The sequence below is a fragment of the Myotis yumanensis genome, unplaced genomic scaffold (genome assembly GCF_028538775.1).
Source record: "Myotis yumanensis isolate MYYU_CA2020_CCGP unplaced genomic scaffold, mMyoYum1.0.hap1 SCAF_2, whole genome shotgun sequence".
In the NCBI taxonomy this organism is placed as follows: domain Eukaryota; kingdom Metazoa; phylum Chordata; class Mammalia; order Chiroptera; family Vespertilionidae; genus Myotis; species Myotis yumanensis.
The window spans coordinates 211,962,132-211,969,923 of NW_027223753.1; the positions used below are offsets into that span (position 1 = coordinate 211,962,132).

Here is a 7,792-nt window from a genome sequence, read left to right on the forward strand (position 1 = left end):
GGTGTTGGTTACATGAACATACACATTGTCGGAGCTCATCAGACGTACACGTAGCAGGGGTGCCATGGCATAATAAGAAATCTGTCTGGTCTTGGTCCCAGATCCTGGCACAGAGCTCTTAACGACCTTGGCGTGTCCTTGACAGGACCATCTTTTGTCATTTACGATGAGCCCCTTTGGATCATGAGACCACGCGTGAGGAGGGGGGATCTAGAGAGCTTCGGATGCGAGCCGGTTGCCAGGGAAGCCAACCGCGTGATTAGGTTAGAACTTTCAGCCTCACTTCCCCCCCACCCCCATCTCTGGAGGAGCGGGAGGAGCGGGAGGAGCGGAAGGAGCGGGAGATTGAGCTCAGGCACCCATGGCCAGTGACTTCATCAATCCTGCCGACGCAGTGAAGCCTTGATGAGAACCTCGGAAAGATGAGTTTGGGGGAGTTTTCTGGTTGCCGAACACACAATGTGCCCTGAGGGCGGCGCACCCTACTCCACAGGGACAAAGGCCCCCACCTGAGGACCCTCTGGACCTGCTCTGTTCATTTGTTTCTTACATAACAGACTGTAACCGTAGCCATTATGCTTCCCTGAGTCCTGTGAGTCATTTCAGTAAATTGTCCCTAGAAGGGGGGTTCAGTTTCCTCTATAACCGGTGGTGGCCACAGCGAGCGGCCTGAGAACTTGAGAAGGAAGGAAACGGGACTGCCTCTCCCCCCACCCCCGTTCCACCAGTCCCCGGTTCAACTAAGAAACCGGCCCCGCCGAGAAGTCCAAGTCCCCTTACTCCAGGGTCTGAACATCTTGACCGAGGTTTCAAGTCTAAAGACAGAATAGGTGGACCAGAGGAGGCCCTGGAGGGCAGGGTGCACACTGACCCCTGCCCGGCCTGGCACTGTCCAGGGGACGAGGCCATGGTCAAGGACAGAGAGGAAAGGTTTGCTGGGAAGGCCGGTCCAGGCTTCAGAGTGGATCTGAGTTCCAGCTTGGCCAATTCCAGGCTGTGTGACCTGACCCACGTACTGAATGCACCCCTGCCTCAGTTTCCCTATCTATAAAATGAGGCTGGGGTCCACCTCGTTGGATTGCCATAGATTGGATTACGTGAAGCCCTCCATACAGAGTCTGACGCATAGCAGGCTCCCGATAAATGTTAGCAAATAAAAATACTCTGAGACACAACCACCGAGGTCTATTTTCTATCCTAAAACTGAGTTTGACTCATGTGAGCCGGTGAGAGAAGTCATCACGTATCTACACGGACAAGATGCATCTGCTGGACTTGAGCAAGTCCCTCCCGGGGTTTTCCCGACCCCCACAGCCCCTCCATGCTGCTCACACCCCCTGGCTGAGCCCTTTACAATTCGAATCTCCCACCCCTGAGAGCATTGCTACGTCTTTGAACGCTCTTCTCCGGATTTCTGATCTGGAGAACAAGCCCCTCTACTGATATGTTTTCAAGGCTTCGCAACTCAATTTCCCACTTACGAGAAAGTCCTTCCAAAAGAAGTAAAAATAAGTAAATAAATAAATAAATAGCCAAGTATCTTAGACAACCATAAAATAAAACGCTTTGTGAGGATCCTGAATCTATTTGCAAATACTTGGAAATATGTGATATGAGGACTAAAAGGCTTGAAACAGAATGACAATCAGCCACTTGGCGAACCTGGTTCTGTTTACACATCTCTGAGGACCTAGAGCCAGTGGTTGGCAAACCGCGGCTCACGAGCCACATGCGGCTCTTTGGCCCCGTGGCATGGGCCTCAAAGTTTCAATCGCACTGAATGTGCGCGCCCGCACGTGGTATTTTGTGGAAGAGCCTCACTCAAGGGGCCAGTTTGCCAACCACTGACCTAGACCAAGCGTGTCAAACTCACAGCCCACAGCCCGCGTGTGGCCCACAATGAATATTTTTGCGGCCCAGCCAATATAACGGTATGTAAGAAACGTTTTAGTACAAATTTCATGACTTAATTTTTACAATATCCTGTTATACATAATTATTAATAACAAACTATAACGTTCGCTAATGACTGATTACTATCATCGTGTTGCATTCATTTCCCTTACTCGCCTTACACGCAGGCGCACCATTTCTCTCCACTAATATTAGCAGCAAATATTTTAGCAGCCGATGGCCACGGCATTAATCTTGGACTGACTTGTTTGGTGTACACAATAGGAAATATTTTGCTTTCAGAGAACAAGAAAAATAGGTTTATTTGCTTTACGCTTATTAATTTGTGCAATTATTCAGTGTCTGGTAAGTTAATGTTCAAGAAAAAATATTAATTTTTATTTAAATGTTCTATTATTTTATGCTAATGATTACTCATTTATATCAGCCCTTTGTATTCAGCATGTCTCTGTCAAAATAAACCTACGTTTCTATGAAAATTTAAGCTTTTGTTTTTTTTCAGCCCACATCAACTTAAACCTTGTTTATTTGGCCCGTGTGAGCCTTTGAGTTTGACATGCTTGAGCTAGACCAGGGACGGGCAAACTTTTTGACTCGAGGGCCACAATGGGTTCTTAAACTGGAACGGAGGGCCGGAACAAAAGCATGGATGGAGATGTTAATATATCTACTTCATTCAAGATTTAATGCTATTTAACAGCCCTGGCCAGTATGGCCTAGTTGGTTGGAGCTTCAGTCCCACACACCAAAAGATCATGGATTCTATCCCCAGCCTGGGCACATGTGGAGGCAAATGATCAGTGTTTCACTCTCATACCAGTGTTTTTCTATCTCCCTGTCCCTTCCTTTCTGAAAATCAATAAAAATATACTTAAAAAAAAAAAAAAAAAAAAAAAGCATGGATGGAGTGTTTGTGTGAACTAATATAAATTCAAAGTAAACATCATTACATAAAAGGGTACGGTCTTTTTTTTTTTAGTTTTATTCATTTCAAAAGGGCCGGATCCGGCCCGCGGGCCGTAGTTTGCCCACGGCTGAGCTAGACCCATTTATAGGCTACAGGAGGTCCTACATCGTCATCACATTGTCGGTAGGCGATCATTTGCCAACTGCATTAGACTTCTGTGTGTAACGCAAAGCTGTGAAGTCCAAACAATCATTGGTTTTAATGGCTTTGAAGAAGGCATAGCATTCTATCCAAAATAAGATAAAAACCTTATAAAAATACACTAATTAGCTGACAACTGGTTTGTAGAGGGGTTGTGTGTTAGTTTTTCCTCTGATTTTTTTTTTTTGTGGTTTAATAGTTTATTAAATAATTATTGAGCACCTATATATGATAGGTATTAATAGTTTAGTGATTAAGGGCATGGACTTTAGGTCATGTAGTAAAGGGCCCACTATCAGCTATGCCATTTTTTTAAAATTTTGTTTTATTGCTTAAAGTATTACAAAGAGTATTACATATGTCTCCTTTTTTTCCCCCCTTTGAACTTCCCCCAGCCTCCCCTATCCCCCCAGTGTCTTGTATCCATTGGTTATGCTTATATGCATGCATACAAGTCCTTCAGTTGATCTCTTACCGCCCCCCGCAACCCTCCCCGGCCTTCCCGCTGTAGTTTGACAGTCTGTTCGATGCTGCTCTGCCTCTGTATCTACTTTTGTTCATCAGTTTACAATGGTCTTTGTTATCCATAAATGAGTGAGATCATGTGGTATTTTTCTTTCATTGACTGGCTTATTTCAGTTAGCATAATGCTCTCCAGTACCATCCATGCTGTTGCAAATGGTAAGAATTCCTTCTTTTTCACAGCAGCATAGTATTCCATCATGTAGATGTACCACAGTTTTCTAATCCACTCATCTGCTGATGGGCACTTAGGCTGTTTCCAAATCTTAGCTATGGTAAATTGTGCTGCTATGAACATAGGGATTCATATATCCTTTCTGATTGGTGTTTCTGTTTTCTTGGGATATATTCCTAGAAGTGGGATCACTGGGTCAAATGGGAATTCCATTTTTAACTTTTTGAGGAAGCTCCATACTGTCTAGAATAAAAAAAGACCCCAAATAGCCACAGCGATCCTGAGAAAGAAGAACAAAGTAGGTGGGATCTCAATACCAGATATCAAGCTGTACTACAAAGCCACTGTTCTCAAAACTGCCTGGTACTGGCACAAGAACAGACATATAGATCAATGGAATAGAGAACCCAGAAATCGACCCGAACCAATATGCTCCATTAATATTTGACAAAGGTGGCAAGAACATACGATGGAGTCAAGACAGTCTCTTCAATAAATGGTGTTGGGAAAATTGGACAGATACATGCAAAAAAAATGAAACTAGACCACCAACTTACACCATACACAAAAATAAACTCAAAATGGATAAAGGACTTAAATGTAAGACGGGAAACCATAAAAATTCTAGAGGAATCCAAAGGCAACAAAATCTCAGACATATGCCGAAGCAATTTCTTCACCGATACAGCTCCTAGGGCAGTGGTCGGCAAACTGCGGCTCAGCAAACTGCAGCTCACGAACCACATGCAGCTCTTTGGCCCCTTGACTGTGGCTCTTCCACAAAATACCGACTTCTGCACATGGGCCACAAAGTTTCAATCGCACTGTACGTGCGCGCCCGCACGTGGTATTTTGTGGAAGAGCCACACTAAAGGGGCCAAAGAGCCGCATGTTGCTCGCGAGCCGCAGTTTGCCGACCATGGTCCTTGGGCATTGGAAACTAAAGAGAAAATAAACAAATGCGACTACATCAAAATAAAAGGCTTCTGCACAGCAAACCATCAGCAAAACAACAAGAAAGCCCACTGCATGGGAGAACGTGTTTGCCAATGTTATCGCCAATAAGGGTTTAATCTCCAACATTTATAGGGAACTCATACAACTTAACAAAAGGAAGATAAACAATCCAATCAAAAAATGGGCAAAGGACCTAAGTGGACACTTTTCAAAAGAGGACATTCAGAAAGCCCAGAGACATATGAAAACATGCTCAAAGTCGCTAATCATCCGAGAGATGCAAATCAAAACAACAATGAGGTACCATCTCACACCTGTCACAATGGCTATCATCAACACATCAACAAACGACAAGTGCTGGAGAGGACGCGGAGAAAAAGGAACCCTCCTGCACTGCTGGTGGGAATGCAGACTGGTGCAGCCACTGTGGGAGAAAGTTTTTCCTCTGATTTAAACAGCACCCTCACTTGCACTTGTGGCCGGGAGCTCTGGGGCAGCGACACTCTATCAAGCAGCTTGTGTGTTGTCTCCACCTAATGGTCGTTCTCTATCATTACACTTCACTGGGGTCACTCTACTTACAATGCGTGCACAGGTGTAACGGTTGCACTGCTTTTGAAAGAAAACAGTTTTAAATATTCCTCAAGGACCTTTGCTGGCAGTAAAGTTCATCCTCCTTCTGTACCCCTCACACTTAATTAGAAAACTAAGAACCCGATGACAACCACAAAGCATCCACAGAGCATATCCTGAGTCCTGGTACCAAACGAGCTCAGCCCAAAAAAATGCAAGGAAACGAGGGGAAAGGCCGAGTGGAGAGGGATAACTTGTTGTTTAGTGGCTAGAAAAAAACGCCTTCAAATTTCTGTGCACTTGCTTTCCTAGTTAAAAAATACAAAAGTTGCTTTGAATGTGTAGGCCTCCTGAAGACTAATAAACCAAAATCATCCTTTTTCTGCAGGATGATTTTGCTTCGCTTGGGTTTTTCTCTATTCTTCTTTATGTATTCATAATTCAGTTTCCAGCAACTTCCTAGATTGATAAAGCACGTGGGTGTTTTTTTTTGTTTGTTTGTTTTTAAATATATTTTATTGATTTCTTACAGAGAGGAAGGGAGAGAGATAGAGAGTTAGAAACATCGATGAGAGAGAAACATCGATCAGCTGCCTCCTGCACATCTCCTACTGGGGATATGCCCACAACCAAGGTACATGCCCTTGACCGGAATCGAACCTGGGACCCTTCAGTCTGCAGGCCGACGCTCTATCCACTGAGCCAAACCGGTTTCGGCAAGCACGTGGGTTTTTTACATTATATTTTGATGCTGCACAGTCCATATTTGGGGACTTCCTCACAGTGCCACTGGGCCCACTAGCCACTGAAGGCTAAACCAAATCTGTAAGGCCACTTATTCTATAGTCCAGTGACGGCAAACCTAATGACACGCGTGTCAGAGGTGACACGCGAACTCATTTTTTTGGTTGATTTTTCTTTGTTAAATGGCATTTAAATATATAAAATAAATATCAAAAATATAAGTCTTTGTTTTACTATGGTTGCAAATATCTATATGTGGCATGGCACCAGAGTTAAGTTAGGGTTTTTCAAAATGCTGACACGCCGAGCTCAAAAGGTTCGCCATCACTGCTATAGGTTGACACTCAACCCCTGAGCCACGCCAGCCAGGCTATGGCTTTCACTTTTAATGTAGAAAACTGATGACAACCACAAAGCATCCACAGCGTGTACCTTGGATCCTTGTACCAAATTATCTCAACCCAAAACAAGTGGGAAAGGCTGAGTGGGACAGGGAACACCTATTGTTTCGTAGATTTCAATCATCTTCAAAGAAAATGAAATGTGAATAAATAAAAATACGCTCCTAGGATGTTCCTTTTACAATGACAGAAAGACAGTATAAGAAAAAAGTAATCCAACTTAAATAAGTGGTCTGAAAAAAATAATAATAAATAAGGAAATCAGTGGCCTGGTTATTGTTGCTTGTTATTAGCACAAATACTTTCTTCACTTACAAATGTGAGAAACAGGAGGAAAACCAGTGCGTAGATAAACAAACCTATCTCCATCCCACCCTATCACAAAAGACTAAACGCCGGCCCAAAGAACAGCAGGAGCGTAAGGCCTATTTGTGCGTGCAGTTGCTATAAAATGACACCTGCTTTTAGCGGGCCATAATTTAGTGCAGTGAAGGACAAATGGAAATTAATTTTTAATTATAGGAATTTCTGTCTCTCTGACGTCTCTCATCTTATTTTTAGCAAGGGGAGAAAGGCTTTCAAAGCTGTCTCCGTCAACTATCTGGAACAAAATGATCTTAATTTACTTCAAAATGCCTCCTTTAGTTACTAGGGTAACCAGAAAAGAGCTGTTTTCCAGAGTTCCTGGGATCCACACAGCTTCTGCCCCCGTAGAAATCAGCCTCGAATGATACAAGCAGGCTTAGCTGCAAAACCAGCGGCAAGCTCAGGAGAAGTTTATGGCCACTTCGAGTTGAACTGCCACGATCGTCCTTAAATCAGAAAATCGCCCTCAAGCGAGGAGGCGAGCTATTGCCACACGACAGGAGCAACGTTTGCGGCAAGAAAAATACAAGGACTAGCACATTCACCAAGAAGAGAGGGATGTCAACAAAACCGTCCAAAAAAGAAAAGCATCCATGACAAACCGAGGTGGGCAGGTGAGCAGAGAAACACTGTCACACCTACCTGGCGAACAAGCCATCGGCCGGCCCAGCTCCGGGAACAGACACTCTGGCATCAGGAGACAAAATTACAGGACCGGCTCGGCACGAGCAGCCATGGCTGCAAATCAATCAGCGGCAGGAGAAAAAACAGCAGCCGCGCCCTTCAGCGCAGAAACGTGTGAAGGGCCCTGGGCTGCACATTTATTTGTCCTCACGGTTATCCCCACACGTGTGGGTGATGGCGTTACAGCCGAATAAGGCTTCCGAGATGACGCACACAGCAGTGTGTGATACAGAACGTGACGTAACAAGACCATCAGTGTCATCTGAAAACACAGAGCAAATAATCAGTGAGACAGGAAACACCCACCCGATGCAGACAGAGAAGTTCTGCTGAGGATTCGGATGTGGC

The 7,792-nt window shown here is 44.4% G+C and overlaps 1 protein-coding gene across 1 annotated transcript in view; it reads right to left on the reverse strand.

The window, feature by feature from the left end:
- Positions 1-7,460, reverse strand: part of B3GALT5 (beta-1,3-galactosyltransferase 5) — a 63,796-nt gene extending 56,336 nt beyond the window's left edge. The window contains exon 1 of the mRNA XM_070407178.1: positions 7,403-7,460. The gene's annotated coding sequence lies outside the window, so the exon portion shown is untranslated. The remainder of the gene's footprint in view (positions 1-7,402) is intronic.
- Between the last annotated feature and the right edge of the window lie 332 nt (positions 7,461-7,792).